This window comes from Ochotona princeps, chromosome 20 (assembly GCF_030435755.1).
Source record: "Ochotona princeps isolate mOchPri1 chromosome 20, mOchPri1.hap1, whole genome shotgun sequence".
NCBI classification, from domain to species: Eukaryota; Metazoa; Chordata; class Mammalia; order Lagomorpha; family Ochotonidae; genus Ochotona; species Ochotona princeps.
The window spans coordinates 12491078-12515990 of NC_080851.1; the positions used below are offsets into that span (position 1 = coordinate 12491078).

General features: G+C 45.1%; 1 long non-coding RNA gene across 2 annotated transcripts in view; it reads left to right on the forward strand.

Annotated features, from left to right (window-relative positions):
* Positions 1-740: 740 nt before the first annotated feature.
* The window catches only part of LOC131482755 (uncharacterized), a 42134-nt gene continuing 17961 nt past the window's right edge, over positions 741-24913 (forward strand). Inside the window, exons 1-5 of one of the 2 annotated variants that reach the window (XR_009247269.1) lie at positions 741-875; positions 1809-2033; positions 2752-2808; positions 8425-8519; positions 14449-14944. This is a non-coding gene — a long non-coding RNA (uncharacterized LOC131482755). Of the gene's footprint in view, positions 876-1808; positions 2034-2751; positions 2809-8424; positions 8520-14448; positions 14945-24913 lie in introns of those variants that run through there. The other variant, XR_009247270.1, reaches the window with a different exon arrangement.

Sequence of the window (24913 nt, forward strand, 5' to 3'; positions counted from 1 at the left end):
AGTCATCACTTCACAGATAACTCATTACGAAAGGGACAAAATGACATTGAGGATAAAGCCCTCAATGGCAGACCACTTGTGTCGATTTATGAATAAAGTACCAGTCCTGTCTGTACCCACTTTGACAGGCCCAAAGATAAGCAGCAGAATCCACAGCCAGCACCAAAGACATCCCAAGTGGCTCAACTTGTACAATTCCAAGCGAGAATTAAAGTGCAGAAAACCTGCTCAAGGCATGCAAAAACTGCCGTGTGCAGGCCAGCTGTGCACCCAGGAAGTTTCCGATGGAATGAGTTTGAGATGCTGAAGTATTTCTTTGAAGAACTGGATTAGGAGATGGGACTCTGCTTTTCCAGAGCAATGGCTTCTAAAAGGTAGAAGCCAAGTAGACTGGGCAAGAACAGCAGTCAGAGTAGTGGCTAACTGGGACGCTCAGACATCTGTCTTGCTGAGCTTCTAGAAAGTCAGAGAACAAGAATACCTGCTTAAGAGGAGAGTGTTTTGAGAAAGATACGCAAAGCTTTAGCAGAAAAATGCCCAATGAGGCTTCAAGAAAAAGCTTTAGTACAAAGAGAGTTCTGACGGGAAATCACAGGGCATTCCTCTTACATCCCTGACTGGGCTCCTTCTGACTTTGTTTTGTTTCCTAAGTTAAAACGATCTTTATCAGGCACCTGTTTTCTTCAGTGACAGACCTGATTAAGTTCCCAAGACCCACAGCTCTGTAGGGATGGACACATGGCTGCTATCACAGATCCCAAAAGTGTTGTGAAATTGATGGAGCTTTTGAAGTTCACTCTTTTATCTGTCTTTTCTTTCCATTTCCGTGGAAGTTTTTCCCCAGATGGATGCACAGATCCATAGAAGATAAATAGGTAAATACTATTGGTGGTATAGGCTTGACCAGCAAACAAGACCCTGGGACAAATAATAAAAACAGCATGTTATATGATGGGCACCGTTCTAAATGTGCTTTCATGTATATTTAGACCTTTAACCCTCCTTGCCACCTTGCCCCCCAAAATAATCTAAACAAACAGGATGGTAGACATTTTTCAGAGGAAGCTACAATTAAAGAACTTAAGTAGTTTGCCTATGATGACCTGGGTGAGCAAGAAACAGGAATATAAAATGCACTTGGCACTTCTAAGTCCTCAGCCAGTTCTCTTTCCTCTTAGCTGAACATGAGATTCCCAGCCCGCTAACCCTGTGGCCATAAAGAAACTGTGCCGCCTCTGACCACGCCTATAAGATGGTGCTAATCCCATGGTATTTGAATTGCTGAGTTACTCATTTCTGTGTGAGGGTCTGGGATTTTTCCTGTCTCTCCCACTGAAAAAAATAGAAGGATGATTAAGGTTCTCAGTTGAATGGAGTGTGAACTTGTAAGTCTCACAGGTCAGAACTGCCAACATTTGACACATTCTGCCGCCTTGGTTTCTAGCATAATGCCTGGCACCCAATGGGTGCCAAGGGAACATTGGGTTAAATTTTACTATGGGGTCCATAAGTACAGGAAAGACTTAGTAAACCTGTTACCTAGCACAGAAATCATACTTTGAATTTACATCTTCATTCCTCAGTCTGGCAAGCTGGAGGTATTTCTAAAGCATTCATTCATAATTTACTGTTTTATAGTAAGATGACAACAGCAGCCATGAGCAGGCTTTGGTAAAATACATCACTTACTATAGGTTTTCTTCAAGGTGTCCCTATAACAATATACCCCCCCAGTGCATGATTCTTAACAGGTATTGATTGATGATATCTTGAGTCTTTTTTTTTAATTATTGCTTCTTGAACTTCAGTGGTTGCTAAGACAACAGAGTCTACACAGGAGTGGAAAACTACGTGAAGCCAGGACTGCAAACTCAGAGGGCGAGCATACATACTGCACCAGGAATCTTGGCAGCCCAACCCACGCCTACAAAACCCTCCTGCACTGTGTGGTCAAGGACTTAAGTTCTAAAGGAAAATGCAAACCGCCTGGAAAGGAAACCATACATGTCTGTCTCCTCGGGCTCCATAGGAAGGTGGGAGTAAAACATGTTAGCGTCGTCTTAATACTTGGCCTGGCTAATAATTCCTCACCAAGTGTTTTGGAGGAGTTATGCTGAAAGGGCCAAAGTTTGGGTTTGGAAAAGAAGGAAGAAAACCGACTCTGTGGTTTGTTAGGAGATCCTGGGAGGAGCTTTTGAGTGTTGCAAAGAGTCTTGCCTTGTCCAACCTTCCCTGCTTTTCTCCTCCCCGCCCCCCGCCCTATCTTTTCACTCCGTTTCACAAAAAACCTGGAGATCGGAAGGGAAAGAGCAACAGCAGCAGAAGCCCCTGGGCTCAGGTCTCCTCGGGCTTGACCTAGGACCATGCCCAGAAGTAGAGTAGGAGGCTAGCAGCCCTGCTTCATTGAGTCTGTCTGATGGAGAGAGAAAACTGCTCTGTGTGATGACTTTATGGCAAATGCTGGCAAAAGCCTTGCCCTGCATACTGAAAGAGAGACATTTCTGACCGCAGCTCATGAACCACACTTATTTACTCTGGCACATGCCCACTATTTGTTCATAGGCTTTCTGTCTCTACTAAATGCGTTCCAATTTTGGAGGCTAAATCATTGCCAATAGTTTCCAGGACATTCCGCTAGGCTAAGCAAAATTGCCCTAAGCGGTAGTCAGAAACCACTGGAGTAGTATTGTAAATACAGACTATTTGCAGAAAATGAAAGATACTGAACATCTTATCTATTTTGTACTACAGAAATCCATGGGCTGCATCTTGCAAAAAGCCACGCAAAGCACTAACAAGAGACAAGAGGTGGGTACAAGGGCTTTCATCCCCACTAGAGCTCAGAAATTGGACCTGAAACCACTTTGAAAGTCCAGCCTCAAGCTGCTCTAAGTGCATGCTATGGCCATGAGGAGGAGGCACATCAGGCACTGGGTACAGCCTAACCAGTAATAGCCTTTTCCCTCACAGGAATTTTAGAATGAACTAAGCTCTGAAAACAATAATCTGGCTTCTCTTCTTGTTTCAAAGACTTATTTATTTATTTTAGAAACAGAGTTACACACCCTCACACACACACAAGAGAGGCAGGGAAGAGAGAGAGAGAGAGAGAAATCATCATTCAATTGGGTCACTTCTCATATGGCTGTGATGGCTTGGACTGCGCCAGGAACCTTTTCTAATTCTGCCTCATGGCTGGCAAGGACTTGAACCATTTTCCGCTGCTCTAGGACCATCTGCAGGGAACTCATGGGAATTGGAGCAGCAGGAGCATGAATCAATGCCCAAATTGGATGCTGGTGTCACAGAAGATGGCATAAATTGGTATGCCACAATGCCAGCCCCTGGTTTCTCCTTGAAATGTATGAGTGATTTGTCTTTTATGAAAAATCTGAGTACTGGGGGGCAATGATAAAAGGAAAACGGCCTCAGAGGTGGTGCAGTGGCGTAGCACATGGATGCTCTGCTCTAGGGTGCTGGTATCCCTTAGAGCACGGGCTCTTGTTCCACTTGGTCCATTTCTGCTTCCGCTCTCTGCTGATGGCCTGAGAAAGCAGAGGAGGATGGCCCAAGTCCTTGGGCCCTTGAACCCCTCTGGGAGACTTGGAAGAAGCTCCTGGCTCACAACTTTGGATCCACTTAAAAGCTTTGGTTGTTGCAGCCGGTTGGGGAGTGAACCAACAGATGGAAGGCCTCTCTCTGTCTCTCCCTCTCTGTAAAATCTGCTTATCAAGTAAAACTAAGTAAATCTTCAAAAAGAAGAAAAGAAAATGGCAGCATGGGCTTCTTAAGAACAGCTTTCCTTCAGTGATGCTGTTGTCCCATCCCAACAGGAGTCCTCAACTTTAGCCTTCATGTGTCCTGTTGAACCACGCTTTTTTTTTTAAGGTTTATTTATTTATCTAAAGGACAAAATTCAAAGACCAGTCATAGCTGATCCAAGCCAAAAGCAGGAACCAGGGACTCCATGTGGGTGATTAGGGGTGAAGCAGCTGAGGCTCACATCAGACTCTGACATACATGGCTGGCACTGTAAGCAATGTATTAGCCTGAGACATATTAAAACAGGCCGCTTACAGCCTAAGGTGAAGCAGAAATGAGAGTAAGGAGATAAGGTACAATGAAAACTCCATGTGTTGGGTTAGCGGGCAGAAGGGAAGGCACGTCCTATCTTGGTGCAGTTTGTGGGCATTCCAACTTTGGGGAGTGAGCAGCAGCCAGGCAGCCAGGCAGACAAGGTAGAGACAAAGCCATCACATCAAACTGCTATAGGGGAAACACTGGACACCCCCGCCTCCTCTAGGCCCTGTCTGCTTTTCATTTGGTGAAATCACTCCCGTCTGGAGATTGTATATTTTAAGTTGCCTCTCTAAGCAACACGGAGGTATGGAGTCAGGGAGCCTGGATGTGAAAGCCAAGCAAAGGGACACAAAAGCTGTGCAGAGGCCAAGACCCAAGGAGCAGAGGAGAGGAGCAGGGGGCCTTGGCACGTGCAGAGACTGGGAAGGGGGCACCAGGAGACGTAACATTTTTTCAGAGGATTTGAAACCTTCTACATATCAGTATCAGAAAATGTGAACTCCTCTTAGGAATTTCTAAGGGTGACTTCCTAGGAAATGTGAACTTAGTGTGAGGCTTTTCCGAAAAACAGATTCCATGGCAAGAGACTTCAACACAAGCAAATTTCTCTCTCTTTCTCTTTCTCTGTCTGTCTCACACAAACAGAAAAGGGGGGAAATGGATGACAGCAGAAAAACTATGTATCACACACACACACACACACCTGTTGATGTTACACATCAGTGGAGAGCTGAAGAAAAAATATATTACCTGGTTCCAGTGTCTAAATACAGTTCCCCAGTCCTTCCCACCCTGATCAACTATGTAAACATCATCTAAAATTAAAAAATTATAAACAAATAAATAAATAAATATAGCTTCCAGTAAGCCACAGAGCTCAGTTTGGAAGTATGCCCATGCATACTTCCCACAGCTCTGAAACAGGCATGTTGGTGGTTTCAACCTATTGGGCAACTATGAAGCCGAGAGGAGAGGAAAGTCAGTAAAGTAGTAAGTATGCGGCTAAGAACAGAGTCAGCCCTCCGGAAGTGACCTCTGTGCTGATATCCGGCGACTACGATGACCAAGGGGACTCTTGACCTTTGCTGCAATTAAGGTAACCCCCACATGCCCCTCTCGAACCGCAAGCCTCGCTCCTCATTGATGATTGTGTCTGTCTATGGTTTATTTTTTACACGCAAGTCCATATTCTCCTGTTCAGGTTTACTGAGGAATTTAGCAGGACTGCACACCACCATGGTGATCCTGTGAGAGTATAGACGGGGTTTTCATGAGAGGAAGCCACAAGGTCAGTGTGGCCTCACCCATAGAGAGCCATACAGCTCTCGGGCGCAAACCTTCTGCATGGCGCTTTTCAGATTGTAGTCAGCATCACCTGAGAAGAGTGGCCCGACTACCTGCTGACCCTTCTCAGAGCAGATACTGTCGATTCCAGTTCTGTGGCCTCACCACTTGCCTAGAAAAATTCCTTCTTGAGTTGCCTATGTCAAGTCTCACCGCCTTCATTTCCTGGAATTGAACAACTATGACGATAGGTTGCTTTACTTAAGCATCTTTCTCTATGTATTATTACTCAGTAGTTACAGAAGCAGTGGGGAAGTTGTGGCAAACAGGAGAGGAGTTAATGATTGAGCACCAGAGATGTGTGGGATGAGAGAGTGTGTGTGTGTGTGTGTGTGTGTGTGTGTGTGTGCCCTATGCCACCACTGGAAATTCTATGCCCCGTGCTCATTTATGTGAGAAAGACATGCCGAAACCACATAATTATTAAGAACCAACAATGGTCCTCTTGATTTCTCACTGGAAATCACTCTAAGTCACATGAGAAATTTTCCCGAGAGTTGAATGTTAAATCAAAGCCCTGCCTAGTCCATAACTCAATGAGTGTGTTCTGGCTAGGCTAGGAAGCTATTCAGAAAATCTTGGATTAGTAGAGCAAAAAATGAAACATAAACAGTGTCAAACCAAAACTGCTGTGGGCATTTTTTTTTTAAGAAAACGTTCTTTGGCTTAAGTTGTTATGTAAAGCGTTGCTGCTGTTTTCAAAGGGATGGTGGGGAGGGACGTGAAGATTTGATCTGTGGCCTATAAACACTTAAAAGAAAATAGGCCCGGATTGTGCGATCACACAGTCGAAGCAGGAATCAGCTGCAGGCGCTGCTGAATCCTTTGTCTTTCTGATCTTTGAGGAATCAGGCTGTAGGCAAACCATGGGGTGAGGCCGGGAGTGCCTGGTGAGGGTGCATGTGCGCCGGGAGGGCAGCCCAGTGCCCTGTCCAGGTGCCAGTCCCAGGAGACAGGGATGTGCAGTCCTTGCCTTTGCTGTTGACAGAGTGGTCTGGCCCGTTCTTGGGCCATCTCCCTTCTCACCAGCGCCTCCGCCCTCAGGTGTGGCAAGCCCTGGCTACACCAAAAATAAAATGATTCTGGCTCCACCGGAGTTGTAGTTGTCTTCGTGCATGATTTCAAGGGTGCTAAAAATAATGTCCTTGCCCGAAAAACATGACTGCTACCCATGTGATGCTGCCATGACCAATGAAAACTGACACCTCTGAGCAGAGGACTGCCGCGGAGGACGTCCAAGGACGGGTCAGCCCTCCACCCTCCAGCTCCACACAGGAGAGACAGTGCCAGGAAACGCTTCCACCCCTTCGGCTCGCTTTCTGATCAGGTCCTGTCATAACTTCCCATCGCCAGCCAAAGTGGGGATGGGCCCAGGGTGACACGGGTGGAATTTCCTAAGAAACAGGGTCAACATGAGATGTGGACAAGGGCCAGAGCGTATCATGTCTGGTGGGGACACAATGAGGGAAAGTGGGGCAATCAAGTTACACAGTCGCTCCTCTGAGTAGGGGGCGGGGCAGAACTGAGGAGGACGGAGCTGTTTCAGTGTGTGCTGCATAACAATGACTGTTCAGTACCCCTTGAGGCCAGCTCCGCTCGTGGGTAGAACTGCCAGCAAAATGCATTTCCGAAACAATGACCCCTCCCCACGAGCACCTGCTGCAGTGCCTGTGCTGCCCCTCTGCCCCTCCAGGTGACGGAGCAGCGGTTTTAGCTTCTGTGAGCTACTCTCAGAACAGCCCATGATCATGTCCCGGATCCCCCAAGGGTGACACCCCAGCCCTGGCTATGGCTTGTCCACGGATCTGTGTCACACTGTTACCAGAGACAGCTAATCCATGCCACTGAAACACTGGCTTCCCAGAAGACTGGAAGTCCGGTCTGTCACTCTGTCTTCCAACCACCTGATGCCACCACTTATAAGTCATGGGTCTCCCTTGTCAACCCTGGGGCAACTGCCAAGGCCCTGGTGAGTAAATAGGCTCTTGAACCTCCCTGGTCAAGGATGTCTCTGACTCATGCAAGAGAGATCTCCAGGCCCACTGTGGGTCTACCAGGTGGGATAGGAGGGGCGGGATGGAGAACAGGAAGTTGACACCTGAAATAAGAAAACAGTCATTACAAAAGTGTCTTCAGCTATTTCCCACAGTTCCTGGAGTGAAAAGGGGACTTAGGATCCAGTTTTCCTCATGTCTTGTTAACATGAAATGTATCCCTTGGGGGCTCGGCAGCGTGGCCTAATGGCTAAGGTCTTCGCCTTGATCCCATATGGCCGCTGGTTCTAATCCCGCAGCTCCACTTCCTCTCTGTCTCTCCTCCTCTCAGTATATCTGACTTTGTAATAAAAATAAAATAAATCTTAAAAAAAAAAAAAAAAAACATGAAATGTATCCCAATCCACACCTGAGTGGAATGCTATTGATTTCCCATTAGTGTCTTACAATGAAGCTGACATAATTATGAAATGTACCTTTATTTTGCAATTTTAAAAGGGAGGGGAAGAAGACAAACACTTTAACCACTTCATCGCATTCAATTTAATTTTCATGCAAGATACCAACAAAAATGATGAGGCCATTCCTCATCTATTATTACAGACGCTCATGATATTCTACTAAGAGTATCATTTATTATTATAGTAACTGTGTCAGGAAAGCAGAAATGAGCAGAATAACCCATAGTTTGCAGAAGGCTTACAAAACAGCAAAAACAATTAGAGAATAAATAACAATGTTCTGTGCCAGTGGCTTTGTCCTCATGATTCTACATTAGTTTAAAAAATGTATTTTTACAGTGACTTGAGATAACAATACCATGAGGACACAGGCCTAAATGGGAAAAAGTAAAAATCAATTTCCCAACATTAAATAGTGAATCAATGGAGTTGCTGCTTCTGTCAGCCATGAATATAGTTGCAAAAATATGTGGTGCAAAACTGTCATTCTTCTCAACTCAAGGAAATCTTCCTTTGTGAATCACAGATTGAATCTTTTTTTGCAGGGATTATGCCTAAGGAGGCCACCCAGATTTACCTTTCCATTACTCAGTCCATGGTAAAAACTCTGGAGACATTAAGTAACTTGGTCCGGAAAAATGTATGTCCCACTGAAATTACGTGCGCAGCATTGTGCTTCCCATTCACTGGACTACAACCATTCCTACGCTAGAATCACGTTTCTACAAGCGAATGTTAATCCGGGGAGTAAAGAAAGGATCTCTTTGAGACGCTCATGGATCAGACAGCATTTCCCCTGTCCAAGACGGGTGCCTCGGAACAATTTTTGATCCTGACCCAGCAGAAGAAATGTCTGCATTTGGCCTCTGGAATCTGAGAAGTAAAACAAGTGGTCACTACTAAAGGGGGTTTCCATAATTACTTTAATGGGAAAGGGTGATTTTATGTGAAGGTCTTTGTGACAACTCAGGAAGAAACAATCAAAAAGAAAATTGTTTTCACAGCTTGTGACAAGGTAATACCAATAAATAGGAATGGCGCCTCGATCGTTTTTCCCAAAGACCTTAATACTTGGGTCGAACATATAATTTATCATTCAAACCGAGATTCTTTAAAGAGTCAAAGGGGCTGCAATTAACAATTATGCTGCAACAACAAGTGTGCCCCAGGACAGTTCAGGCCGGCAGGGCACACGGCCACCCTATTGCTACTGCAAAAGATTGACCGCGGGAGAATATTGACATGGGGCAGGTTTCTAATTAAGGTTTCATAAGGAAGGGGTTTTCATAACAAGTTCATTGTATGCTCATCTTAATTACAGAGGTTAGCAATGCCCAAGTCATGTCCTTTATAATATCTATGATTATATATATGTAATAACATGCCACTTGATAAGGCTCATTCACTTAATTGAGATATGAAAAAGGTTATGAAGCATATATACCTAAGTACATACATATACATATATGTGTATATACAAACATATGTATATATGCACATTTATGTACAGGTATATACATATAAAGAAATATATAAACACACACACACACACATATATATATATTTGGGGCATGTTAAGCTTGAGATTTTTGCTCAAAAGTTTAACATGCTTAGTGATGTATAAAAGGTAGTGAGCCTGTAGTTTAGGTGCGGTTTAGAATTGAGACACAGCGCCCGTTGCAGTAGCCTAGTAGCTAAAATCCTCACCTTGCATGCGCCGGGATCTCATATGAGTGCTGGTACTATTCCTGGTGGCCCCAATTCCTATCTAGTTCCCTGTTTGTAGCTTGGGAAAGCAGTTGAGGATGGACCAAAGCTTTGGGACCCTGTATCTGTGTGGGAGACCCGGAAGAGGCTTCAGGCTCCTGGCTTCAGATCGGCTCAGCTCTGGCTGTTGTAGCCATTTGGGGAGTGAACCAGCGTACGTAAGATCTTCCTCTCTGTCTCTCTTCTTCTCTGTATATCTGACTTTCCAATAAAAATAAATAAGAAATCTTAAAAAAAAAAAAAAGACCAGAGGGGAGAACAGTGGGGAGGGCAGGAGAGGGAATATGGGTGGGGGTCAGGGGAGACCCCAGTGCCTATTAAAGAATGAATGAGGGGGTGGGTGTTGGGGGCACAATGGATTCAGCTTTTCCCTAGACCCCCACATCCGTTATTGCAATGGTTGGATGAGTCTCACTGCCACGTCTACACCAGCTTCCTTCTTGTGCACATCCTGGGGAGACGTTCGCACGGGAAACCCAGGTGGAGACAACAGCTTGGGCTTCAGCCAGGCTCGTCGTGCACACTGCGGGAGTGAACTAGCAGGTGGATGATCTGTTTCACTGATTGTATCTCTCTAGTTCTCTCCCTTCCCATCACATAGAAATAAACCTTTCTCTTTCAAAAAGCAAAGAATCAATGGGGGGAGGAAATGCCTTTGCAGAAGAAAAAGGAGCTTCCTCAAGATGAACTGCTCTGAAGAAGCCCAGAGAACTGGAGTATCTGAGCCGCAGGGAATCCAGGAGCATCTCTTGATTTTTTTTACCATTGTCTGAGGTTGGAGGCACATTTGTATGCTGACAGGGATGATCCAGAAAGTACGGGACTGTTCCTGAACAATGTAGGCAGTGTGAGGCTGAAGCCTCCGGAGTGAGAATACCAGCAATAGTTACGGGTGTATGAAAAGGCAAGCAGTTAAGACTGGAGCTAAGCAGTGTTGCAGCGACCTGTCAGAAGTGACCTTGGGGCCCGGCGGCGTGGCCTAGCGGCTAAAGTCCTCGCCTTGAACGCCCCGGGATCCCATATGGGCGCCGGTTCTAATCCCGGCAGCTCCACTTCCCATCCAGCTCCCTGCTTGTGGCCTGGGAAAGCAGTCGAGGACGGTGCAAAGCTTTGGGACCCTGCACCTGCGTGGGAGACCCAGAAGAGGTTCCTGGTTCCCGGCATCGGATCAGCGTGCACCGGCCCGTTGCAGCTCACTTGGGGTGTGAAACATCGGATGGAAGATCTTCCTCTCTGTCTCTCCTCCTCTCTGTATATCCAGCTTTCCAATAATAATAAAATCTTTAAAAAAAAAAAAAGTGACCTTGGCTGCGCCTACTGATGAAGGAAGGTGAAAGAACAGAGTTCAGCCAGCCTCAGAGGCTAGCCAGGAGGTCTAGAAAGAAGCTGGGCTGTGACGGCAGACAGCAGTGTGAGGCTTACCGTGCAGCTGTGTAAAGACAAAAGCAACTTCGTGTTGGGGGTTTAGGAAGTATTGAAGCTGAATTAGTATGAGTGTTCTTTGGGTAAAAAAAAAGAAAATGCAATGGGAGAAAGACATTGTGGCAGAGTGGGTTAATGCACCATTTGGGATGCCTGCATCCTGCAGCAGAGAAGCAGGGATCGGGTCCCACCTCTGCTTGGATGCTGCTTTGGAAGGCTCATGTGCCTGGGAGGCACAGGGGCCTCGGTCACCAACATGGGAGATCGTGCTGCAGCTCCTTCCCGACTTCTGCCTGCCTCTATCTTGTCTGTTACAGGTATCTGAGGACTGAGCTAGTGCTCAGAAGGTCTCTCTCCCTCGCTCTATCTCAAATACATAGGGCTTTAAAAATTCAGACTATTAAAGTTACATAGCTGCACTACGTTCTCTCTTCCTCCCAATGGGGAACCATTGTTAACACAGTCCTGTGTGTCTTTACACATACATGTATATGTAATCACTGTATAAAAACATCAAATGTTATTTGCACGATACTGTAACTTGCTTTTTATTCCCAACAATGTGTTTTTTGCATTTTTTCATCTCCATAAAAATAGCTCTTTCTCTTTATAAAAATATGACTAAATAAAATACGAACATGACACATTGTATAAAAGGCATAACAAGATATATATAGAATCTTGGTCCAATCTTCCAACTCGTCACTTTCCCCCAGGGACAGCCACCGTTCCCATTCCTGCAGTGTCCTTCCGCAGCGAGCGACTGCATTCAAATATGGATGTGCAGGTATGTGCGTAAACGGTGGCGTATCACACACTGTGTTCTAAACCTTGCTTTTTAAATGTGCATCTTGGTGATCATTCCATATATAGAACTGTGTCTTTCCTTTAATTTAAAACAGAGCAGTTTCTTGTATTCTTATTTAATCAAATCCTGTATCTGAATGTTTCTAACTTTTTATGGTCAGCTGAATGTAACCATACTGAGTAACAATTTGGAGTTTTTTCAGGAAAGGAAAAGAGAAGAAACCAAAGTAGCAAGAATACCCAAAAAAGGCAGTTTGGTTGTTAAAAGTTACAAAATAAGACTAAGTCTACAGATTTGTCTATGAGGCAGAAAATAAATTACTGAAATTCGAATTTGAAATTCTAGGTGCTAATATTCTTCTTTGCGAAAATGAATTGGTTGGGGAAGATGATGTGGCATTGTGAGTAAAGCTGCTGTTTGGCACACCCACATCCCATCCTGGAGCAATAGGTCAATCCCGGCTTTCCTGCTTCTGGTCCTGCTTCTGCAATGCGCCCGAGCAGCAGCAGGTGATGAGCTAAGCAGCTGAATCCCCGCCACCCACAAGCAACTCAGAACACAATTCCTCTCTCTGGGTCCAGCCTGGCATTATTCAGCTGTTGTAGCCAAAGACATTAAAATTCTTTTAAGTTATAATTTTCACTTTCAATGATGGTCCAATTTTTTTTATTTTCAATGATGATCCAAATAGTGTTATATCCTCTCTCTGTTCAGGGCACCTAAATCATTTTGATGTCCCAGATAAAGTCTTTCTCTGGGAGCAATCAACATCTAGAAAGGCATTTATTTGTTGATAAAATTTTATGGTTAAGAAACCAAATACTCCTTAGTTCGTCAATGCCATGACAGTTGAGATTTTCCAAATTTTTTGAAAAATAAATTTTACCAATTTTACCAATATTGTGACTAAATGAATATCACCGAAATAATGTATTCACTGAGAGTTTTTTGGGATATCAAAAAGTGGCACTTTCCTTCTGTATAAAATACGTTAGTTACAAAACTGGCTAGGAAGACAATATCGTGTGTGATTCAATCCCCCATGTAGAAGAGCAGTGATTGTGTTCGTCATGTCTGCCAACCCAAGACATGTCATCAAACATGAACCTGCAATACAGCAGAACGCTTTCACGCATACTTTCTATGTGATCATACATTTAGTAGTTTTGCATGGGTTCTTTGGTAAGTCTGATCTTAACTGTCCACTCTGAGTTGTGGCAGTGTTTCTTATCAGACAGGTTTACCAACTACTTTCCTCAAAAAGTTTTCACAGGGGCAGGTGTTCAGCCTCCTGCTTCCTAATCAACGTGTCCCAAGCACCTCTCTTCAATTCCTGACTCCAGTGCGTGACTCCAGCTTCCCATTAGTGCAGACCACAGGAGGTGGCACTGGGGACTCAGGTAACTGGGTTTCGGCCACCCACATGAAAGAGCTAGACGGGGTTCACGTTTCCCATCTTCAGCCTAGCCAAGTCATGTGGGCATTTGGACAGTGAGCCAGCAGGTGGGCTCTCAAAGTCTCATTTTTCATCTATTTAATAAAGAAATGCTCTTGTTTTGAAGAAAAAAGCTTAATGGCTGTATGGCCCAGGCAAGCATATGCATGTGTTCTTCAAAAAGTGGGTAGGGGGCTGGCACGGCGTGGCCTAGCGGCTCAGGTCTCACCTTTAACGCACCAGGATCCTATATGAGCACCGGTTCTAATCCCAGTAGCCCTGCTTTCCATCCAGTTCCCTGCTTGTGGCCTGGGAAAGCAGTTGAGGATGGCCTGGGATCCTGCACCCATGTAGGAGACTTGGAAGAAGTTCCTGGCTCCTGGCTTCAGATTGGCTCAGCCCTGGCTGTTGTGGTCACTTGGGGAGTGAATCATTGAACGGAAGATCTTCCTCTCTGTCTCCTCCTCTCTGTATATCTGACAATATAAAATAAATAAATCTTTTTTTTTTAAGTGGATAGAAGATTTTTTGTCTGTGTATCTGCCTTTCCAGTAACAAAATAAAATAAATCTTTTTAAACAAGAAGGAAATGACTTTGAAATCAGAAACATTATTCTCAGTAACCCTCACTGTATGAATGGAAAAAGTAAGCTTAGAAAGGCAAAAGATATGGGTTAGGTGTGTGACCAGCCATGCAGCTATCACTTGGAAGACTTCCATCCCCTGTTTGAGTTTTTGGGTTCAAGTCCCAGCTCTGCTCCTAATTCTAACTTCCTACTAATGCAAATAGCTGCCTCTGTGCTCCCAACAAGGGATACCCAGATTGGCTTCAGCCTGGCTCAGTGCTTCTGTTAACACGTATCTGGACAGTAACCAGTGGATGGAAGATCTCTGTATGTCTTGTTGCCCTTTAAATAAATGCAATGAATAGAAAAAAATAAATATCCTTTTAAGGCAACTTCTGTGCTAGAGCCACAGAGCTGCAGGCCTAACAGTCAACACCAGACCCATAGCTTTGGTTTTACAGTCCAGCCCTTCTCACTTTTTGCCTTCCTCAAACCACACATGTAATAAAAAATGAGGTGTACATGCTCCTAAAAAGCCAATGATGAGAAGGTTACACCCTTTCTGTTGCAGTGGTCAGCGACATCATCACACAGGACAAGAAGAATCTTGTGGGATTTCAAATTCCTGGCACAGAAAACCAATCGCCTCATTACTGGCAAAGGTGGCGTCCAACGACCCAGAAAGCAGCAGGGGGGACAGTGGTGAACAGCCCCAGTCAGCTTCCCCAGGCTGGCCCTTGTTACAAGCTTCCACGACCACCATGAAGAGTCCTACAATTTCCAGAAGCTTTGTTTTTCGGTGAGTTTTTTTTCCCCCACCATGATTGCTGCTGCCATGCATTCTGTACTCTGCCCACTTAATGCACAAGGACACTGTCGCGTGGCCAACATGTACTGAGCCTACAATTCCCCACCTTGGGTGAACCTGGAAGCGCACAGGTCAACAATCATTTCTTCAAGCAGAGTGAAGGCAGTGAAACTCAAATCCACTCATAATGGTTGGATCTGGGTGCCTGACACAGAAGAACAGATCTTCTGGGCTTCCGCAAAGGGTAGGGAGCCCACGCCAAGGGCTTTAGTCGCTAGGCCACGCCGCGGGTCCCTCCCACGCCAAGGGAAGAGTTGCTTGCTGAAACTGACTCACGTACCACGTGTAGGGAGGGGAGGATCACAGATTTGGAAGAACAGCCAGGCCAGCTCTGGACACCTGCCTGTCTGCCCACGAATGACATTGGAATGGGCCTGGAGTCTAGGACACCATGCCCTGCCTGGCAACCGCAGCGGTCCCTGCTCCAGCCCTGGCCACCGTCAGGAAGGCAGCCACTGCCTCCTGCTTGGCCACCAGCTCTGTGGCTGCCACGGCCATAAATTTTCAGCTCCACTAGCTGTTGACCTACTTCCAATGCTGACTCCAACTTGCCCTTTGGGAACAATCTTCCTCCTGAGGACTCTGTAATTGAGTGCCACCTTGTCTCTTTCCTTCGTGTCATCATTACAATTAATAAGCAACAATATCGTCCCTCGTGGTTATGTTCTTACTTAGTGTTAACGGGCCTTCACATCATTATCTCATTAAGGCTTTCCACCTCCATGACCTGATCAGCCTCCCTCTGAAGGGGGTCTGGTGCTGACTGCAAGGATCTCCTTGCACAAACACAGGGAAGCAGAACAGATCATCCCAGGCATTTACACCTGCTCCAAATACCGACATCTTTGAAAAATTAATGTTATTCCTACCACTGGGAATAATTTTATAATGTTATCATATTGAAAACAATCCCCAGACATTTTCAGTTTCATCTCACTCATTCTTATCAGACAAAACACTATGGAAAGAGTATATTTTAAAATATTGACAGCAGTTTAAAGTCCAGCACCACCCAAGTTTCCATAGTATAAATTATCTGCTGTTCTTTCCTAAGATCCTGAATTTCAAACTTGTATCTCAAAGGCATTGAAGAGGCGTGTTCACCTCCTCCTCCCCACTTCCGTTGTTCTAGATGCAATCTTTTCTTCAACTTCCCCCTGATAATGCTGAGCTTTTTTTTCCTTTAATAGCATTCATTTTATAAACCAACCTTTTGTAAAAGGTTCGTGAAGACTATTTTGTTCTTAAATGAATGGAGACCATAGACTAACACATTTCTCTAAAAACGCTCTCATTCCCAAGGACTAATGACACTTTATGGCTTCCTCTATTGTCCTCACAATTTCGTGTTAACCATGAGATCTTTTTATCTCTTCCGCCTTTATTTCCAGGCTGCGCACATTCTCCACGGCTTGGCGGATGCGCCATCCAGAGTTCCAACTTGCCCTTTTCCCGCCATTCAGTGCAATCTGCCTCCCTCCCAACTGCCCCTCCCCGAGTCCCTTAATCACGCTGCATGTGATCCTTCACTCATCCTTGCTTTCCTGAGAAATTACCTATTTTTACATATCTCATCATCTCATAGCCCACATTTTCCATTTATCTGTCAAACTCCATTGCTCATTTAATCTTCCCGGACTGTGTGGTCTCACGTGGCTTGTAGCTTGCTTTCTCCCTCCTCTACCTCCCTGCTTTCCATGTCCTACTGTACTTGAAGGTATGGATCATACTTTGAAGCAGTAGAGATGAGTCTTAATCATCTTCCAATCATTCAAACATACACACATTCCAAGGGAGGAAAAGTAGGCTCATAAGTTTCACAACTCTCAGAGCTTCCAGCAAGCTTACAATCAAGCACATCAGGTCTTTTATTTAATCAAAAATAATACAAGGAAACACATTCTGAAAGGAGCACTTGCACAAATGGTGGTGTTTATCTTAGATATACTATTGTTTTTCCTTTGAGAAGGATATTGGTACCATGTTAAAAAGACACATGGACATCATGAATTTACATCATACAAGCCTTTTCTCCTCTTGGCAAAAGGAAAAAAAAATCCTAAATGAAAATCCTGCAACAGCAAGCTTTCTGTTGGTGTCCACTCTCTTTTTCTAGAAGAGTACTACTTCAGTGTGTTAGATTTTGGTTCTCATTTTCACTTTTCTTTGAATATTCCTAACATTTTAGGCCTTTGTCCAGTCTTCCTGCTCTTTCGTTCCTTTTTCCTGAATTAATCTGGAGGATTAATTTTGACCATCCCTGGAGACATCCTTTCTTCTCTATACTTCCTCTGTTTCAGGAGCCTTCCTCACAGCATCCACTCCCAATTGCTGGCTTCCTGTTGCAGGTGCATGCCTAGGATGCATTCCCATCTTCAGATGTCCCCTGACTTCCCCTCTGTCAGTCTTACGCGTCACACTTTTTCTGTCCCTGACCAGCTGCTCAGCAGGTTGGGTGGCTGTGGCCACCTGTTCTCCCAGCCTGTCTCCCTGACCCAGGGGATGCCAGCAGGAGAAAGTCATCATGGTCCCTACTTCAATAGCACCAAGGCTGTGGAAGGCAACCTAGTGAGGAAGGGGCAGTGTCAGGACACGATGCCAAGAGGGAGAACTGGGCAGTTACCTGAGTGCCAACTGACTCTCTGTTGAACCTCCAGGAAGAGCAGGTTCATTTTCCCAGGTGACTGATTTCCCCTTGCCATCACAGGCAAATGAGGGACTTAGACCACCAAGGCTCACAGGATGCTCATATGAATATGACTCGATTCTCCTAACCTGGCCTTACAGTAGGGAACCTGCTCTTCAAATGGCTACGAAGGTGTTGCTTTGGAAAAAAAAAATAAAGTTTCCCTAGAATAATCCTTTTTTAGAAATGATCCAAATTATCTACCCCTCCTTTTTTTCTAAAATATGACCCCTCTCCCCTTTAGTATTCTAAGACAACTCACGCATGATCTCTCTTGAGGGTACGATCAAGTCTAATTTTCCTCATTATTCAATTTGGATCCTATTAAGTGAGACAGGCATTCGCTGACAAGAAGAGCATTTGAATTTCGGCAATAAGTTCATCAGCATTCAAAAAGCTTTGCACCCCTCATGTTTAATAAACCTTTCCATTGCAGAGCAAGAAATTGTGCAAAACAGTCAAACAAATTAGCAAGGAGGCCACCAAGAGAGAACATTCAACCCTGACTCAGAGATATCTTGGTTTATCCGTTTACTGTCAATCATCAAAACAAGAAAAAATGAAACACACAATTACATACAGGGAGACAGAACTTACAATTCTTTCATCCCAACTGAAGCAGAAGCATTTTAATTGCCTGGAAAACACAGTTTTTGTTTTCTTTTAGCAGGGACAGGAAAAAAAATTAAATGTAAATTGCCTTAGAGTGACCAGTTACCCGACTTCCCGGGAAGAAGTGGAAGGACGGCTCCATGATTGGCGGGTTTTGTCTTCACCAAAGCCATGAAAACATGAGATGCTTGACAGGATACCCCGACTTTCATTAGGATGTTTAGACTCATGCAGATTTACTGATGCTGCGTCTTCTCAGTGAGAAAAACAGTCATTGCTCCAAAGCATATGACTGTGGTGTCAGTGGCTGGGGCACAGTTCTCCACTCATGGCAGCCACCCAGGTCCTCTGTGGCTCCTCCAAGTTCTAGCAGCCACTCTGTCTATGAATCTCACTCCGTTTTTCATGTGGTTAGTGGTGGGAAAGATGGAGGAGGAGAGATAGAATGCCAACCCACGAAAATAATGACAATATACATCCACAGGAAAAAAGAGAAGAGAGAAAATTAAAGCTCTTAGCAATGGAGAAGTACAGACATGACCTGGAAGTGTCACCCATGCATTGACCTCAACTGTAAGGTCAAATTGAGTGAAAAGTAGTTAATTCTGCTATTTAAGGCAGAAGTTGCAATCTCTAAAATGATGCCCCAGGGTGAGATTGTCAGACCAAATAGTTTGTGTCAACAGTTTTGAATGTGAAATTCCATGGATTAATCTGTCTGTTTTTTCTGCACTCAAAAACGTATTAAATTAAATATTAAATAAGGTTGCTAGTGATGAAGGAAACAGAACCGAAGGGTTCCTTACACAGGGCTCCTAGTGAGGTAAGAACTCATGACAACAGATTTCCATCTGACAAGTGTTTCTTGTTTTTAAAAAAGCTCGTCAGCCATACGACTCTAGGAGGCATAATCTGTATGAAAGCTGTCTCTTTATTGAGAGGCAGGAAATATTCACCCAAATCCTCCCAACCTAAGCAGGGATGGATTGTGGCAGGGATGGGGGTCAGTTGGTGGGCTTCAGCGCGTGGAGACTTCAGCCAGGAAGTAAGACTCCCTCCCTTGCATCTGCAGGTAGCTTTTTCCCTGGTGACCTTGTTTGCAAGAGGTTATCTGGTGGCCATCTCAGGCATTCCAAGATTGCTGGAACACACTGCAGAGGCATCTGCTGGGGTCCCCTAACATACTCCCCTGGGACATGGTTGTTTTTCCTCCAAAGGTAAAGCCAGCAGGTGGAAGCTTTCAGAGTCAGGGAAAGGGCCACGCAAACCTCATCACACATGGCCCATGGCACATCATAGGTGCTCAGTGGAAATGTGAGGAAGCAAAGGAGAGACAGAAAGTCGACAAAGATGAAGGGCTGAGGAGCAGTCCCCAGGAGCGCCACAGGACGTGGCCAGAAGTTCCTTAACTCCAGAGGAAACAGACTCAGGGCAACCTAGAAGGTCAGCAAAACACGCTCTCCCAAAAGAGTCAGTGCAGTGAGTGCTGAAAATCTATTTGATCTAACAGCTTGGGAACTGCAAGTTTAGCACTGGTCAGCCGTTGCCTGGGGCATGACCTGCACATTGTTAAGAGTTTGGAATCTTTCAAGAGGCCGCTTGAAGCAGCCTGCCCGGTCACACAGTTTCTCAGGATTAGACAGGAGAGCAGGTGCTGATGCGGAGTAAAGACACCTGGGTTCCCTGTCAGCCTGCCTGTGCTCCAGTCCTGGTTGTTTCTGATTCCAGCTTTCTGCCAACAAGGACCCTGGGAAACAATTCCCTGCTTATGACCTGGGAGTGCAGCAGAGGATGCCTCAAGTTCTTGACTCCCTGCACTCACGTGGGAGACCTGGAAGAAGCTCCTCGCTCCTGCCTTCGGATTAGCCCAGCTCTGGCTGTTGTGGCCATTTGTTGGGGGTGAGTCAACAGATGGAAGATCTCTCTTTCTCTCTCTCTTTCTTCACTCTATAGCTATTTCAAATAAGAGGTAAAATAATCTAAAAAAGTACTAAAATTCAAATTTCAAGGTTGCCACCTCAATGTACTCCATGCTGCAGATTCCCACGTGAAACAGAAATAAAAGCATGCTCCTGAATCCTAGCCTTTCTTATTGCCTAACCCAAACGACTCTATATTTCCTTGCCTGGAAGGCCCACTAAGCTGAATCCCTATTTCTGACATCACAGCACTTAGCACAGCTTGTTGAGGGAAAAAAGCTGATAGGGCAAATCTAGTATGTGGCTTATAGCAATGGTCACTAGGCATGTTTAACGCAACAGGAATGATCCTATCGATTCAGAAAACTGAGCTTAGAACATTTGGTGAGCACTACTTTTCTGCAGCCATTACTTTTCACGCCTAATGAAAAGCTAAATTGTAAGAGCTTCATGGGGGTAGGACACATGTCTATTCTTTTCCAAGTTCAAGTTAATACCTATTTGTCGTTAAATGTGATCACCAATTCTATATCCCATGACTCCAGACATGTTCCATGATGTCCCCATCTACAAATAGCCAGCAATACCACCCTTAAACCAAATAGTTTTGAAGGTGCCAGCTCCATCTGGTGGATTTAACTCAATACAAGGCCTGATCACCTGGCCCAGATGACTTGAACCACCACCATAGCTCAAGAGTTCACCTTTAATAAACACAGGCACTCTAAAGATTCGTATCCTAGAGTTGGAAGACAGAGTCTATGCTACTTCTTCGTTGTGAGGCCCCAAACCACAGAAAAGAGGCATGAAGCTAATGGGTGGATGTTCTCTTCAAAGGACTACTTAGTCAATCTTTACTGGAGGAAAGGCTGAGCTTTCCATGGAAAAAAATCCTCAGGCGGACCACCGAGGTCCTCCAAGTACACTCACGAACAAACTCAGTCCAGCAGCAGCTCCCAACTCATATCCCAGCAAGGACAAAAAACATGTGATTAAACAGCCCCATACTCTGCCACATTCTGATTACTCTGTACTTTCCATCCCTAAGAAATGTATCAAACCATTCCTTCAATCCTACTCAGAATTCCTGAGAGGTGGGCTATTAAACATGTTTTCTTCTCCTTGTCCTCCATGGCTGTGTTAGCACATGATTCTTATTTTGGTGCGCTTCAAAGTTAGTCCCTGAACTAGGCATGTGGCATAGCAGTTAGGATGAGGCTTGAGACATCAATAGTCCACATCAAAGTGCCTAATATGGGTCCCAGCTTGGCTTCTGACCAGTTTCCCATCAATGTGCCCCCAAGGAGGCAGCCATGATGGGTCAAGTACTTGGGTCCCTACTATGTACATGGGAGAACTGGATTGAGTTCTGGGTTCTTGGCTTCAGCTTGGCCAATCTTCACGGTCATTTTGGAAGAAAACAAGTGGATGAAAAAAATCTGTCCCTCTTTCTCTTTCCATTACAAATGAAATAAACAGAGAAAGGTAAGTCTGCCAAGTAGTGTCTGGTTGGCTCATCCTTGATCTTAGCCTGGTGGCAGCCGTTACTTGACATGAAGCAAGCAATCCAGCGAGGCACGGCAGCTGGGGTCCTGCCTCTCCCAGGCCGGGGGTGGTCCCTGCAGAGGTTTCCTGATGTTGACATTCGCCATTCAGTTTCGAGAGGCAGCAGCAGTAGCAGCAGCAGCAGTGGAAGCAATTTAGTTAAAAGACCATGACGCTCCAAAGGAATGGGTTTGCCTTCTGTTTCAGCAACTGTAAAATTATAAATCAAAGATTAAAAAGTTAAGCCACTGCTCAAGTGAGGATCTTGGTAAATACACGGCTTGAACAAAGCCTGGTATCTAAAAGAAGTCTGTGGTTTTCCAGACAATGGGGCAGAGACTATAGGAACACAGAAGTATGCTGAAGGATTCGCCATGCCTTTGTTAAGTTTGCTGTACCAAAGGAAGAGGAAAGAGTATAGCTATACTTAAATAAACAAATCCACATCCATGCTGATTTGCATGGTATAGCATATAGCACGAATGGACTATGGGGGGACATGCTAGGGAAAGAGAAGAGAAAGAATTGCAAAACATGGCTTCCTCTTCAGCATTACACAGGGCTGGTCTAAACCTTGTAATGATTGTGTGACCTGAGGAAGAGCTGAATACATAATAGCATGTGGGGACAAACCTGGATTTAAGATCCTAAGAAAATTACCACGTACAGTATCCCATGCCTTGCCCAGATTCAGAACAGCCAAAGTGATTGATTTCCAGAATATTTTTGCAAAGTGAAAATGAGATCCTCACCCAAAAAACAGGGCAGATAAAAGGGTTAGATCAAACATCTGTCAAGAGCATCAGAGGTGACAAATTCTAGCAGCACTGCCAGGGCAATGGCCACCTCTGCTGCTAGCCCTCTTTCGCTGTCCCTCTGTCCCCTTCACGAGGTTCTGGAGCCCTGGCGCACTGATATGCTCACTCCACAGTCCTTCCTGCAACAAGCAGTAAATGGAATGTCCTCCAATTGCTAGATTTGGTTAGCTCATACCAGGGTAGAATGTTGGTGCTTTAGCATGCACTTCAGCTTTAGTACATGGTGCTGATAATTAATAGAATATGGAAAGAAAAGAGAGGGGAGGAACAGAAATGCAGAGAAGGAGAAGGGACTTCTCACACTTCCTACTGAAACGCCAGCTGAGTGTCGCCTCTAACAGATACCGGTGATCTCACCGTGTCCGGCGTCTCCCCTCATCCAAATCCCTCGCTTTACAAAGAAGCAAACTGAAAGGTGCATAAGAGATTCCCCCAGTGGCACATGGGCATCCCAGGAGTTGGCCCAGGGCTCCCAAATCCCAGGCCTCAGGCCTGCCCAGTAAATCCGAGTGAGCACAACAGGGTGGTTGTGCTCCAGACACAGCTGGGAAGTCCATTTCCTCACACTCTCAGAGAGTGTTTGGATAGCACCTGGGTAGTAATTTCCACTATCTGAACAAGAAGTTCAGGTGGGTCTGGAGCAAGGCACAGGAACCTGCATGTTGACAAGCTCCCTGAGGGCTTGAATGGTCAGCAATGGCAATCCCTTTAACGTTTAACAATTCCCCTACAAGCACCAGCACAAGGCTGGGAGACCTCCCTGCCCGGGGTGCTCCAGGAACCTTGGCAGCCCAAATGTAAAAGAGCAGTTGACCGTGGGTCCCAAGTTAGAGTCCCAGAGCCAAACATCAACCTTGAAATCACAAACCAAGAATGCTAGAATGGGCCAGCATGAGCCCATCTTGGGCCTATTACCTCGGTGACTTTAGACTGGCCATGTCCCTCAAAGTTCCCATATAACCAGTCTCCCAAGGGGTGTTGAGCCCCTGGTTTGTGTAAAATTGTGTGCAGGAGAGCCAGCTTAGACATAGCAAAGTAAGCTGAACTTGTAAATCCTCCATTAAGAAAATTAGCCCTGTATATTTGATAATCCCAACATTATTATTAAGGGGGTTGCTGAGGATGGAACCCAGCAGGACAGAGGAGTATCACCCACACATGTGCCAGCTAACTCACTGATTTCCAAACCCAGTGTCTGGCAGGATCATCTGAGACAACTCCTCAGCCCTGCGGACTGTGACTCAGTGAGCCCACAGAAGTCTGGAGCCTGGGCCTTTAGGAGTGTTGAGGACCTCTGGCCGCGGTGCTTCCTGCTACTAACCATCCACAGCTCCTCTCTCATCACCCACTTAAATCAGCCCTTAGAATCCAGGTCTGTTGCATTTTATTCCTCTTAGGCCTATCCTAGCCAATGCTGTCTTCCGACTTTGGGCCTCCTCCCTTTCCCACTAGGAATGTTTTCTTTAGTGTTCGGGAAAGCGCACAAGCAAAGACCCATGTATAGTCACACACTGTATGATTCCAGTGATATGAAATGTCTAGAATAGGAAAAGCTGTTCAGATAGGAAATAGATTAGTGGTTGTCAGAGGCTGGGGGAAGGTGGAATGAGGGATGACCGCTGCTGGGTGTAGGGTTTCATGTTGGAGATGATGAGGACATTGTGGAATTAGATCATGGTAATGGTTACTCAGCTCTCTGACTACACAAGAAACCACAGTGCTGTACACTGAAAAAGGGTGAATTTTACAGTACGTGGATTACATGTCATATTTGAAAAGCATATGTAGATTTGTGGGTGTAACATATCACTTGCAGCTGGGTCACCTGGCTCCCTGCAGTCCCCAGACCAGGAAGTAGGGCAGCCAGTGACAACAGAGCTACCAGTTGTTGTGCAATGACTGTGTAGTAGACACCATTACACATTGTTTTCTTGGATGCCACATCATAACCAAAAATGTGGGAACAGTTACTATAAAACTGTTCTATTGTTTTATATTAATAAAAATTTTCAGTTTCTCTGCTTATTAATCTATTTGGAAGATATAGATTCCATATTCTAGTTCACTCCTCCAATGGCTGTAACAAGCAAGTCCGGACCAGGTGGAAGCCAGGAGCAAATAATTCCATCCAGGTCTCCTGTGTAGGTGTGGCAAGACCTCAAGTACTTGAGCCATCCCCTTTTGCTTCCTAGGTACAGTAGCAGGGAGCTAATTTGGAAGCAGAGCAGCTGGTATTCAAACTGGCACTTTAGTGAGGGTTGCAGGCATTCAAGGTGGCGACTTAATAGAATGTAGCATAACAGATTCCTATGACTGACACCTTAAAGATGACAAAGGCCTATGAAGTGAAAATGATTTGCTCAAACCCAAGGCAAATAGGTGGCAAAACTAATATTGAGGGTTTAATAGGGACCAAATGATCTTCTGCCCTAAATGATGTCTCTCATGGATCTAACTCCCCCACCATCAGGTGTGAAGCAGAGTTGTAACACTGATAAAAGCATAGCTATGATTTTATTTTATACTTTCCATGTCCTAATCCCTCTGCTAAATTCCCTGCAGAGCTTACCTCAAATAATCGTCTGTGT